The sequence below is a fragment of the Anomalospiza imberbis genome, chromosome 1, assembly GCF_031753505.1.
Source record: "Anomalospiza imberbis isolate Cuckoo-Finch-1a 21T00152 chromosome 1, ASM3175350v1, whole genome shotgun sequence".
Taxonomy (NCBI): domain Eukaryota; kingdom Metazoa; phylum Chordata; class Aves; order Passeriformes; family Viduidae; genus Anomalospiza; species Anomalospiza imberbis.
The window spans coordinates 18458854-18472287 of record NC_089681.1 but is presented as its reverse complement, the minus strand read 5'-3'; the positions used below and the strand labels follow the sequence as shown (position 1 = coordinate 18472287).

The 13434-nt window shown below is 35.3% G+C and overlaps 1 long non-coding RNA gene across 1 annotated transcript; it reads left to right on the top strand.

Annotated features, from left to right (window-relative positions):
- Positions 1-4671: 4671 nt before the first annotated feature.
- LOC137476018 (uncharacterized) lies at positions 4672-13089 on the top strand. Its single transcript, XR_011000206.1, has 4 exons — positions 4672-4875; positions 5355-5501; positions 8144-8207; positions 12982-13089. It is a non-coding gene; the product is annotated as an uncharacterized lncRNA (long non-coding RNA).
- Positions 13090-13434: the final 345 nt, after the last annotated feature.

Sequence of the window (13434 nt, the reverse complement as noted above, 5' to 3'; positions counted from 1 at the left end):
TGGATTCAAAAAAGTCAAAAAAGTGACAGTAATTAAGTTAATGAATTTAAAATAATGTCTAATATGAAATCACAAATTGAGTATATAAGAATAATAAGAATTAAACCAGGTTTATAGATATTAAATTATTTCTTATTTATAAAAATTTGCATTTTTACAGAGTTACCAAATAAAACTCACCATTTTTTGAAATAAATATTTTAGTTAGTCTTAAATTTAATTCACAATGAAATCGTTTTGCCACAGAGACCTTTGCAATTTTTAGATTTCTTTTCAAATTCAAATAGAAATAAATGTCAAACCCCCTAACAATGGATTTTTCTGCCTTAGTCCATTTCTGTTTGCAGGCACCCAAAGATTTTTATAACTGCACTGTGAGAATGTATTTTCTTTGGCAGTCTCAAAACCAAGGAGATATCTTTGCAGATATCCATTAAGATGCCTTCTATTTCAGTCTACAGTGTATTTCAAACATATGTCTGCTACCAAGATGCCAGTTCAGTGTGTATCATTCCTTTGGGATTTATTGTTACTATTTGCAAAGTACCTTTAGAAAGAAGCACATAAGAAGCAGATTGAATAATAGTGAGATGAACCAACTCTGAAACACCAGATAGATTAGAGAATCATCAAGAACTAACTGTAAGATAACAATAATGTTTTATAAACTGAAGGTCTTTGCAGAAACACTATGCATGTTAATTAGAAACTTTTCATGTATTCAATTACAAAGATTTTTTTTCCCTTATGAGCATTAAGCATCTGTCATGACATTTCTGTTCAAATGTACAGGTACAACTGTAGCCAGAAAGTGTAAACTGCAAATGTCTGACACCCCATCTGTCCTCAGAAATGTTGCCAACCTACCCTGATTGGAAAAGCACAAGTCCCATTCTTCAACATATGGGAAAATTTAATTTTATATGTTTAAAAATCAGATAGCTGAAGATGCAGTTATGGATTTGAAGCACATAATGGTGTTTTGTCCAAGACTTTTTATGACTAGACTGATTTCTTGGGTTACTCAACTTGTTTGTTAAAAAATGGAAATAAAATAGGGAGAAAATTCTGATTAGTGAGCGGTTTATTTTAAGAATAAAAAATCTATATTTCATTCTAAACTGTACAATTTTAAAAGAAAATCCTTAAATTATTGAGAAATTACATTTCTAGGAGTTGGGGGTTTGTTAGCATTTATTTATATATATTTAGAAAATATATAACAATAGTGTAAAACCTTCAAATGAAATAATTATGAAAGTGACTTTTAAAAAAGTAAATTAGTCTTTCATTTTAAATACTTGAGCAAGATTTGATTTTTACACATATCTAGAAAAATACTGTATCCCTTTTCCACCTGCAGACCTCGTGAGATAAGGTTAAAATACAGTAAAGGTTCTGAGCAGCCTGCTCTATTTTTTTTTTAACTATAACTGAAATGCTGGGATGTATAATTTACCTTAGGATGTGAGAATTTTTGGGAAAGGTATTGTCAGAGATGACTGCATGCTCAGCTGTAGCAGAAACACTAAACTCTGCTAGTTTTAAGCCTGTAGTCACTACAGTAACGATGATGACTTTGAAAGTAAGGCTGTTGAGTCGCACCACCTCCCAGCACCTTTTCTGCCTTTAGGCCAATAAAGTTGGAGTGCTGTTAAGTTCCTCTTTTATTTTTTCTGCTCATAAAGATGAACATTTGTCATTTATTTACCACATCAAAGTCCTGAGAAGAATCATTTAAACCTGGTATCCTGTTTTGAATGAAGCCTTCCATGCCTCTCTGGTGCCATAAACCCTGCTGCAAATTGTGCCAATTCTGAGTGCAGCAGTCTAGATACAATATCCTGTTTTCCAGAGCCCCTTACAAAGTCTGGGAAAGAGTGATGATTCCTTTACAGGTTAGTGACACTCACTTTCCCCTGAAGCATTTATTTCCTCCTCAGAAGATATTTTTTCATGCTCTAAAGCATGCCTTGTCATAATTTCCTGGAAGCCAGCCACGTCCAACAGGTTAAAACCTTTCAAGATTGTCCAGTCTGCAGGATTTTTTAAAGAACAGGAATAACTCAAGTATGATGTGGGTCCAAATGCAGAGTTTAAAACATTAAATATATCTAAAAATAGTGCTTAAGAGCAGTGGAGAAATGTTTCTGTGCCTCCTTAATCTCCAGATTCACCATAGTATAGAAGCTGATTCCATAGATACCATATCCTGGTGATTTGTACATGCAACAATTGAACAGATATTTCAGGTCTTCATAGGAAGAAAATACAGATTTGAGGACTACATTGAAAAAGCCAGTAAAACTACATCTATTGGACTGCAGCAAACCCTGATCCACAAGGAGAGGCATCAGTGTAGCCCACCCCACAAATCAGGGAGTGCAGAATTATCAAAATATCCTTGCGGCTTCTTTTAAGTGTGTTTGCAGAAGTTTTTCATGGCAGGACTAGGTTATTATCTACAGCAATATGGGGCGTCCACTGCCATGATAGAACTGAGCACTGTGGACATGACATACCGTACTATGTCATCTTTTATGCCTGCACCTTATTTTTTTCCTAGGCAAAAAGCATCACTTGTTGTTAACCATTATTGTCAAAGCTCCCCTTTTTTCCTCCTGCACTTATTGCCCTGCAGGCCTCGTCCCTTCAGTTCAGCACTGTTTCTATAAAGCAGTCTTCTTGGAAGGTTCTCAGTCTGCCATAATTTCTAAATCACAATAATGTGGTCATAAAAATCTTTCTGTCATCAGTGTGGGTTAAATAGGTTCCACTGCTCCAGTAAAAAAGGAAGAGAGAGAAGCAAGCTCCCAAGTTTGGTGCATGAGTTATGTAGCCCCTGCTCATCCCCATTAAAATATTTGGCCACCTTGGTATTAATTTTATCTAAACATCAATCTAATTAGAAAATCATACACTCTTGAGACCTATCAAGACTTAGTTTTCATTAGCTGTTGTTCATAACTTGATTTCATGGAGAGAAATGAGCCAGATTTTCACTAAACCGTCTCTTAGTTAATAATGATGGGATGTCATGACCCATAGCCATTTGATGAATATATTTCCAAAATTTAGAGCTATGTAATGACAAAAAAAACCCTTGACATAAAAAAGTCTTCTTTTAAAGAGGTCCTGGGAAACACTCTGGACACAGAGAGATTCACAGATGGAATGTCACAGTCTAGCATATATTTATTTCAGTAAGACAGTTAACTTTTAGAAATAAAATGCAACAACCATTTGAAATAACATTTGCTAAATTCCAGTAATCTTGCTGCTCTCTATCTGAAAACAGGTTAACCAGTCTATATATTTCACCCAACCATTACTTATCTCTATTATAGGAGAGAAGTAGCAGATGAAAAAAATTAACACTGCTAATTGCAGGTTTAACTTTTGCCATATATCTTCCTCACTTCATGCCAGGTTCCAAGGCCCATTCATTCATACCTCCAAGTACATATGTACAAACACAAGCTGCAAGTAATATGCATCTCACAAAAGAAAAGGAAACAATGTTTTTGTTCTTGTTCAAATATTACAAACATAGTAACATTAAAACACATAGATAATTACATCTTATTAGGTAAGAAGCACCTCAGCATTTAGCACTTAAATCCTCATCTCCAGATTTAAATCCTCATCTCCAGATATCCAAAGAAAAAATTCTTTATGCATCTTATGTGTTTTTCAGAGCACCACTGAGTCCTTCAAAAGCTGTGCAATTATGTATAATTCCTCTATGTTTGTAAAACAAAAGAAAATCAATCAGCCTCATATTTCAGAGGATACTTCCACATATATTTTTCATATGGCCTTTAATAGCAACTACAACCTGTTTCTTATCCTACTGAGTACTGCTGAGGCAGCTGCAGAAAGACAGTGAAACGCTGTTTGTAGAAATAGCAGATTATTTTTCTTTCTCTGGATAAGTTAATATTTTAATTCTTTTACTCCTCCAAGTTATTTTTGGCTGAGCCAACAGAACTGGCCATTGTGATGAAGTCTGATCCCACAGCCCTCTATTGTTGCAAATGATAGCCCCAGCTTTCATTTTCTGTGCAAGGAAGACTTAAACAAAAATTTCCCTTAGAAAGCCTCATCCCCACTCACCTATGCCCATTGTTATTCAGATGTTGAATTTTCTACACACCTCAAAGCCATTCTTTGCATCTTTCTTTAATAACTAGGAAATTTTAATCACCTTAAAATAATGAATGCAGGGTACTGATTTCTCATCATCAACTGATTAATCACATGCACATGTCTCTCCAGCTCATGGCTCTGCTTCTGGGGTCTAGGGAGAAGCATACGTCTAAGCTCATTGAAAATGAGAAAAAAGCCATTGGAGGGGACATACCATAATCACAGTAAATCATAATAGATTATGTGGAGTTTGCTACCAGAACATTAGTCATCAGAAGTAAATTGCTGTATTTTGGGTGACAGGCAGAGTCTGTAATTTTTTTGTGAAGTTCACAGCAACATTCCATGTGTCTGACAAAACCTGCTCAGGCCAGCCCTCTGGAGATGCTCAGGGAGAGGCACACAGCCATGTCCACCTCCTCCAGCTTCAGCACTAACGAGATTACAAAGTGCTTCTCTGGGAGAACGTTTGTGACTTCATGTATGGAGACTCACGTGTGGTGATGGACTGGAAATGTTTAAATTAGGGCTTCTAAAACAGGCAGATTGGTGTGCTGCTTCCAGACAAGCTTAGTTAACAGTGATGGATATCTTTAAAGCTGCCAAGATCCAGCTGGGACAGGTTCTCTCAAGAGTACAGAGGGAAGATAGATTATGTTTTCTTCTACTGAAATTGAGTCTCTCACCTACTATGCCATAAATCTCATATCTCTGGCATTTCAAACTGTAACAAGACTTGATTTTAAGGTGGAATATACTTTGAAAGATTTAAGAGAAATGAAGAGTACCATACAGTCCCTCTTCTTAACTTAGTACCCCTCTAATGCTGAGGAACAGAGAAAAAAACCAAAGTAATACAGAATTTACATAATATCTTCTGGGTGTAAATTTAGTTTTACTAGATCTCTGTGGAGGATATTTTATATCAAGAGGTTTTTATTTGAACAATATATGTATATTTCTATATGTATTTAATATATTGCTTACCAAATTTGTTTGCAAGATAAGTTTTCTTTGGGCAAGTGGAGCTTGTTGTTGACGAGAGTACTACAGACATAAGGAATCACTAGATCACACATTTTAAAAGTAGTCTATTCTTTGGGGTGTGTTTTAACCTCTCCTCTTACAAATGTAAATAGTTTTTTACATTTTAACTGACTAAATTATTGAGTCTCTTATTTTTTTTTTCTTCTTTTCCCCTTTAGGAATAAGTCAGTTCTGTGCTGCATGCAGCAGGAATGGAGTATATCACCACCTCCGATGTGAAAAGAGTGTTAAATGACAGCATGCTAATGCAATACCAACAAGAGTAAAAGCAGGAGAGGAAAACAAGCAAAATAAGAAAACCCACAGTAAGAAAATATGTATTTCTAGATGTCTGTAATATCATGAGAACTCTCTTGGAACAGAGATAGGTATTCAAATATTTATCCCATGTGAAATGTAGGCAAAACTTTGAATTTATTCTTTCTTCAGCACTCAACCCAACTTTGTTCTAGTGATTTCTATAACCTCAGCTTTAGCAGTTTAGCTCTTCAACTAAAAGATCAGCAGAAGCAAAAATGATAATACAAAAATGATATCATTTTCCTTTAACCAGTAGAATACCTGCATAAAGCAGTGAATTATCTAATTGATAATTATCAGCAGTGAATTATCACTTGCATAAAGCAGTGAATTATCTAATTTTTGGAGGAGAGTAATTTGGGAAGTATTTCACTTACACCAAAGATGATCCCAAAGGCTTGAAATCTTAGCACCAGCCAAAGTGCAAAGACCTAAGTGACAGAAACAAAGATGCTTTCCTGTTACACACTCATTGTGTAATGAGCCATACACAAACCTCTCCCTAGAAAAATATTTGCATTTCAATTACTACTTGAAGTAAGTAAAATAATTTCATGGTAGTGTCAATACAAAGTGTAGACTTATTGGATGTACCTTCTGTGTCACACTTCTGCATAGCGTTCAAGCCAAAATACTGTGAATACGGTAGTGAGGCAAAACAGCTGCCAACTTAGCCAACAAGTCCATTGGTCTTTGCCACCACCATGTGAAAATCTTAGATCTTGGAATACAGAAATCAGCCATTTGGATTTAACAGGCTCTATCTTTTCTATAATCTGTTTTTGACAAAAAGCAGGATCTGATAATTTCAGTGAACTGGATATGAACCACAGTAACATGCAAGCTCTGCCTGTCACACTGTATCTACTATCTCAGCTAAAAGAAATACATTGCTACCCTCTAAGGCTTTTATTGATTGAAATAAATTGGTATAATTACTTAAATACAATAATGACCTTTCGACTTTGCACTTGTAATGCTAACTTTCCTCCTTAAGAGTTGAAAAATACTTCATAAACACAATAAGAGAAAAAATGAAACCTCAGTCTAATTTGTTAATGAAAGGTGCAGAAAAAACATAGGGAGGTTTAGTGTCTGGCCAAACACTCCATATCAACACTCTAACAGTGCCAAGAACAGAACACCAAGCTTCTAGTTTTAAATTTTCAATTTTAACATTTAACTACTTTCTAAGAAGTCTTCCTTACACATATAGCTAAAGAGCTATATGACAGCTCTTGGGTATAAAGTCAATGTGATTCATTCTGCCTTAAGCAGTTTGTGGTCTTGCTAATCTGATTATATTCAGGTCATTGAGCGATACCTTCACGGAAAGTGAAACTACCATAACATACTGAATCAATATCTTGTTGAATTGCTGTCAGATATATGCTGGAGGATAAGTTTTCAACTCTTGCTCATATGAGACCACATATTTAGCTGGGTCATACTGGTGGTTTGGATCAAATGGCAGTCTTACACACACACACACACATGGTTTCTTCCAATGCAAATAAGTTATCAAGTGTGTTTTGCTCCACAGAATTAAAAAAATTCCTGGGTGAAGAAAGATGTCTAAATAGGGATTCCCTTTGCAGAATCAGACATCAGTGAGTTACCAGCCTGACAGCACACATGTTTTTATAAAGCCATAGCAGCAGATAATTACACATATTTTTTTGGCTGAGGAGTTTAAAGATTTTAACAGTGACATTTCTGAAATCATGTTTTCATAAAGACTCAAGTGCTTTACTGCACTCAGAATTAAAATACAAAGCAAAAATTTGTCCAAATGTTGAAAACCCAGCAATTTTCATTTAAGCTTTTAAAATTAAATGCAGACATTTTTAATCAAAACATGATTTTCTGGTACATTTACAAAGACTGCTATCAGCTAGGGAGACAGCATAGTCTGTATGGAACTTTGTGTTCTCTCAACAGCAATCTCTTGGAAATGGTCAGACCCTATCTGTTTACATATATATTAGCAGGCAGTTTCTTTAAGGGTTTTTTTTTGCATGCTTCAAAAACAGAAAGACACACCCTGCAATACAGAATGTAAAACATAAAATGACACTATTACACATCACTCTAGAATACTGAATACCATTCTACTGTCTCAGAAGTGCCTATTTGGCTGCTGTTAAATAGAACAAGAAAATAATTTAACTTATTTTTACCTCTACTACTGCTTTCATAGTTTCTCTAGTATTGGGGATCAGTCTGACCAGCTGTCACAAACTGAAGAAAACAATTTTTTTCTTTGGATGGTCCAAATAATTGCTATCCAACTAGTTTCTTTCTGCAGCTATTCAGCTGCCTCATAGCCAAATACTAAAAGACCAAAGGAAAGTCTTTCTGCACACAAAGTTACCACACTACAACTAGTTTGTTTTCATGACTAACATGGGTCTTAAATGGTCAGATCTATATAACCATATTTTAAATGTTTTTTAACATGTAATGTGAGGATCTGTACTCTATTTACACAGAATTATTGTCAGGTTGGGATTAATTTTTGCAAATTAATAGCAAAACTTTTCCTTGTGCATTATATTTCTTGTGTGTGCATCTGCCTTAATGACTAAATGTAATACTTTGATGTGAGGGGTATTTAGTTGTTAATATTCTCTCCTAATGTTCCCAGATTATTTTTTATTTTGCTGCCAGTCAGGATAGAAGAAGCAGCAATGTTTTCAATTCAGCCTGAGGTAGGCCTCTAAGAATAATTATTGGCTTTTAGGTAATTTTAATTTTTTTAATTAAAAAAAAAAGTTTAAGAAGTCCTACAACAACAAAACTAGAACAAACCTTGACCCAGTATTATAAGTCAAAAATTTTCCTATGTATGTAAGCCAAATGTTTGCTCCTGACATTAATTATTACAAGGATGAACTATCCCCAGTGCTAACATTCAGGGGAACTTCACATCACAGTCAGCAGCTCCATCCTAATAGCTCTCAGTGACAAGGCTTTTGGAAGGATGAGTTTGAGGGGCAATAATAGCTTCTGGCCTGGGAAAACAAGGTGTTAGGGAAGCTGTTCTGCAGCTATTTCAACCTATCACAATTTATTTCAACTGAAACAGGTAGAAATTATAAATGTTTGTTGAAATCAGCTGATTTCTTACTTTCCTTTCTTCTTCTTTCCATAAAAGCTATTCACAAACTCAGAGAAACAGTTCACATTTAAACCCACTAAGAAACCTTGCAAAATATGCTTTGCAACAAAACTATGTTTGGACTTGAAAGGACTCCAAACAAGAGCTCAGCAGCAGTGTATTGTTCATCCTAATGCTATTTATCCTAACATTATTGAACCTGCCTTATACCTCTGTAAGGAAAAATTGTACTTTTCAGATACAGCACTTTGTAGAGCACAAAATTCATTTTTGAATATAAGTGAAAAAATACCAAGAAATCACAGAAGAAGTTGGAGTTGAATTATTTCTGTTTCTGTGAAAGAATTTCTACCCAGAAGCATTACTTTACATATACTTATTTGATAGGTAATGACAAATGACCTAATGATTAAAGAGTTGTCATCGCCAGCAATAGGAAATATCTGTATCCCTACATGGAAATAAGTGCCATGAAGCCAGATTTCAAAATCAAATGTACAAACCATGCTAACCTCATTGTATAAATTCTTGTTGCACTTCTGGAATAATCACACATTTATGTTTTAGAAGATAGGGAAGTAATACAACTCAAGAGCTACCATCCTAAAAAATGACTGTACAACAGAGTGTGAGAACTTTAACAAGCAATGATAAGTCACTTATAGAAAGTTCTCTAAATAATATCACTCACAAGTGTATTGAAAAAAGTGGTAATAATACATGAAAGCCAGGAATGTACTTTGTAATTTCAGAACAACTTTATATGTCAGACTGCCAGATAAATATTTGCAACACACTCCAACTTAGCTGAACTTATATGACTTCAATCAGGGGAAACTGCTTCCAGACACTAAGGTTGGGAAACATGTTATCAACTTTCCAGAGCCTGCCTTCAAAATCACATTGAAAGTGGAGAGCCACACGGCTGTCTAGTGTTATACAGACTTAGAAACACTGATAGGAAGCTTATTAAATCCTCCCCAGAGGGAAAAAAAAGAAGCAGGATTGTGCTGCTATCATATTATTTAATAAAAACTAGGGAAGGTTGCTCTTTATGTATGATTCTTATAACCATGCCTGGGAACACCGACCTGTGACATGGGAGGCCATGTAGATTGCAGAGGCTTTGAATGTGGATGGTAAAAATCACCCTGACAAGTGAGAACAAATGCAGAGAGGGTATGTGCAGCAGGCCTCTAGCCAGATCTGCAGTGTCAAGTTGTCTTCTTTTAAAAGAAATGCAACTACTGCTACACTAGAGTGCAAAGGGAAAGCACAGCAGTTAGAAAAGGCCGAATGAAAGCAATGACCAACAAAAGTTGCCACTTACAGCCACAGTCAGAACCAGCTACAAAAAATTATAATTATTTGAGATTAAAATCTTTCAAATCTTAATGAGGGAAAAGTGAAGAATGAACAGTTTTTTTAAGAAACATCATATTTTTTTTACATCATTATTATTCTCTTATAATAGGCTAACACATTGTATGAAATTATTATGCAAAGGATCTTTTACCCTGCTAAATTGAAGAAAGAAGAAGTAAACTATTCCAGGTATCACAGAACCTTGCAATTAAGGCATTAGGTCATGTACAATAAATTCTTCAAGTTGCAGTTAAAAGTAGTGTTTTGGTGTTAATTACTACTTTAGAGAATCACTGGAAATGCTGAGAATTCAAAAAATTCCAAATAGGAAATCCTTCTTCTAATTAAAATTTCTGGTTTATTTTTATTTGCTTTCTGTTCTCTGAACCTTAGGCATAACAAAAATACTAGTGATAAAAACTAGAAATTACTTCTGCTTCATTCGTTTGGACTTTGGGTTTTGTTAAAGAAAAGCTTAAATAGAACATGGAATGCTGAATGTCTAACCTTTCTTCATCATGGTTTTATGCTCATCTGGAAAAAGCAGAATGGAAAAAAGTAGCCTCTTAATTATTTTTCTTGCAACACTGTTGGATTTATTACTTCTTTCATACCCAGTATTAGCTATTACTACTCCTACTTTATGTCACAGGTCAAGGTTGGTTACTTCTGTTACTACTGAATAACAATGGTTCTACTTTAATGAAGACTATAAAACATAGTAAAAAAGTAGCAACATGAACAGTAAATAAAAAATATCATTGGCACCACTGTATGTATAAATTCATATACAAAGCAGCGAGTTTAGGAATATTACTGCCAAATTATCTCAAACTTGCTCCTTGTATCCTACAATGACAATGTGCTCCATTACTACCAGCACTGTGAATATGTCAGTTCTCAGCACCTAAGTTGATGTACGCAGTACAAGTGAAAAAAGCCAGAAAAGGCAGACCCATAGAGTATTCCCTTACTTAGTGCTTTCTGTCTTGAAATGCTTTTAAGTAAACCTGAAGGGTAGTGTATGTTGTTCACAGCAGCCTTGTGAAACCCTTGCCACTGTCCAGCCCATTGTTCTGGGAAACATAAGTTAAGTTTACTGTAATTTAAATCCCCAGCTGAGACTTAGTTGGAGTTTTGGAACATTGGTTGTGATGCATAGCAAGAGAAGTAGGCAGAATCACATTCTTGATCTAATGAAAGGATGGGCAAGTTGTATTAGTTCTCCCACCCATCTAAGTTATTTTTTTACATTCCTGCTTGAGTCCTAAGTAAATTAAATTGATTTATTTAACTTAAAAAATACCAAAGAAAAGGACTAGGAGAAGTACTTCTAACCCACAGCAAAAGTGTAGAGGTGTTTTCCTTTTTCCAAAACCAGCCATGGGAATATAAAACAAACTTATGTGTAGCCCAAATCTCCCCCAAAACAATTCAGTGGTTTTCCTTACTATTGAAGTAGAAGCCCATCACCAAAGCTAAATGCATTTGCCATGTCATTAACCAGTCATAAAAACAGTTCCATTTGAGTTTGCAATGGTCACACGTACAACTCTTTTGTACAACAGCCACACAAATTTGACTATTTTTTTTTTGGCTTTTGAACTTCTTTGTCCCTCAATCTGTTTTATTTTAACACGAACTGTCAGAAGAACAAGATACTCTGAAACCCCACTGCTGTCTCTTGCGGGTGAGATAATCGATGTTACAGGCCTGTTGCTCTTATCTTTGGGGAGTGTTTAACAGCATGATGGGAGTTCCATTTTGATTTGTGACTGCTTCATCTGGGTGGCCCAAGCAGGCCATGAAAGGTGTGAACAGACAGCTGCTGCATTTATAAAGCAAAGAGTTTGTTCTGAATCTTAGGTTTTAATTTTTGAGGCAAGTATAATTTTGGGATTACAGCAAGTCAGATCTTGGGATCAAGCTTGTGTGTGTGCCTGCACATTCCACATCTGATACTATTTGTTTAAAGGGGGATTCAGTCATCCAAACCCAAGTCTGTCTGGAATAGTTCATCCAAGGAATAGTACCAAAAAGATGCACTGGAACATGCACTTCCTCTTGTAGCATCAGCAACAGAGCGTTGGTAGGGTCATGCGGATATTCTGATAGTAACTCACAATTAAACACAAACAACAAAAAAGACATTTTCTGTTGTTTGGTATCTCTCAAATCTCTTTTTAAAAAGATTTTCTTTTCAAGCATGGCATCTGCGACTGTTGCTTGTAATGTGATGTGAACAATGAAATGAAAAGAATAGCATTTTGCACAAGAGGCCTTATGTTTCTGAAATATTTCAGGAATAATGTTATATTTAAATCTGTTCAGACATATTGAAGAAATGGGCAAGAAAACTACTGTTAAAAAGCTCTGGACCTCAGAAAGTATAATCTCTACTGGTCATTTCAAAAAGTATGTCCAACCCTGACATCATTTATCATTTTCTACTGAAAAGAGAAACACATTAACAGATTGTGCCTGGTTTTGGTTGTTAGGGCCATTGTTCAATTAAGTGGATTTCAGCTGAAGGTTTAAGTTGCAAGATAGTTAGGAAAGTTGATGACCTACAGGAATATGTAGAGTATGCATGGTGCTGAAAGGCAAGAGAGTGAAGTTTGACTCTATTAAGATGGATGTGGAGTGATTGATAACATGTGTGAGAATGTAGATACGACTGTTGAACACGGAAGCTGAGGAGACAGGGAGAGTATTTTTACTCATTTCTAAATTCTAAAGGCAGGAGGGACATTGTGCTCTCCTCCAGTTTGCTGTGGCAAATAAGATTTTTTAAAAATCTATGTCATCACAACTTAACCTAGAACACCTGAAAGACCACAACAGGAAGAAATGTTGACTGTGTTGACCACCACAAAGTCTTCTTATTTTTTAACTGAATCCTGTTCTTATTTCACAGAACCACAAAAAAAGCTGTCATCATCCATTACAGACACTTTGAAACATAAAAGCTCATGAATGATCTTTTGTCTTTTTTACAGAGCTATCTTTTCATTTTCTCTGTAGAAGATCTACCTTGAGAACTGAGAAAATATGCTGAGAGGACTTTGACATAAGCACACAAATAAAGAGACTGTCTGCCTTCTAAACCAGGTTCTTAGAAATAATTCTGCGCCTGTTCCTTAAGTGTGAGTCAAGCCATCTTAAAATGTTTTGTCCGTCTTCCACCCATAAATGGGTACCTGCTGTTATTCATATGTTCATACATGTGTGTATATGTTGTATACCTGTATGAACATATGAAAATGTTGTACACATGTATGTATATGTTCATACATATATGTTCATACATAAGTTTTTCTTAAAACCAGTGGATTTAGTTTACTGCAATCAGTAGACTCTCAGCCACTAAACAATGGAAATCCATTTAACTTTTTTTTAACCTCAAGTGAACATTAAAAGTCTGATAGAAAAAATATAATCTACACAACTCA